Source organism: Triticum aestivum, chromosome 2A (assembly GCF_018294505.1).
Source record: "Triticum aestivum cultivar Chinese Spring chromosome 2A, IWGSC CS RefSeq v2.1, whole genome shotgun sequence".
NCBI lineage: Eukaryota > Viridiplantae > Streptophyta > Magnoliopsida > Poales > Poaceae > Triticum > Triticum aestivum.
This window is the reverse complement of record NC_057797.1, coordinates 246,587,320-246,588,352: the sequence shown is the minus strand read 5'-3', so window position 1 is coordinate 246,588,352 and position 1,033 is coordinate 246,587,320.

Below are 1,033 nucleotides of genomic sequence, written 5' to 3'. Positions count from 1 at the left end.
CCACCAGGGGCGGAGGTGGGTGACAGGCGGGGCCCGCGGGCGGCAGGGAGGGACACGTGGGGGCGGGCGCGAGGTGAGTGCCGGCTTCCGCGGTGGCGTGAGACGGCGGGCGGGTGGGTGGCCGCGGCCCGCCGCTCCAGGCGCGGGCGCGGGCGGCGGGTGTGGGGGTGGATGGAATTGATGGGACGATTCCGTTGGCCGTTGTTTGGGTGGGAAGCTGCTCCTCTAGTTAGTGCCAAGGTTTTTTGAGGTTTTATAGGTTCACACTGTGAGCTTTGGGAAACAAGATACTCCTTTCTAAATCCGGATGCTCATACTCACATTGCTTCCGCGAGGCGAATGAGATGGCACACATATTAGCACAAAAATCCTTTAGTGATAAATCTTTTATTTTCTGGAAATTGTTTATCCCTGACTTTATTTCTCACTCCATTGTAAATGACTTGGCTATTATTTGAGAAATAAAGTCTTATTGGTTCAAAAAATAAAGATACTCCTTTTCTTGTTCTTTCGTTCTGCCTTTTCCGGCCTTCAGCTTTCATTAAGTCACACCCTTATTTTTTCTGTGTGATATACATACGTCGTTCACTCGCTGCAGCACTGCTTTTTTCGGGTGGCATCACAACATACGGCATTCAGGGATGGCGTCTTCCTCCTTGAAGTTACCGTTGTGAAGCTTATTTGCTCTCCGTACCTCATGCCATTAAATGTCCGGGTGAAAACCTAAGATCATGCTATGCCAAATTGGGTGATCACGGTGTCCTCAACATCGTTTTTCCTTTTGGAGGCGTCATCTTGGAGATCCTGACGATGGATTCCGACAGTGTGCATGATTGATGGCGGGACTTGGGTTTGTAGTGGTGCCGACACGGTCTTCTTCTTTCTCTTCTTTTTACATTGCCTTTTGTGGCGTTTTCCTCCAATGAATTTTTGGAAATCAAAGGTAGACAATTAGGATGAAACTCTCAATATTCATTAGATGCATATGTAGTACAGGGGGTAGTCATATCCTCTACTATACAAGGAAAGGAGG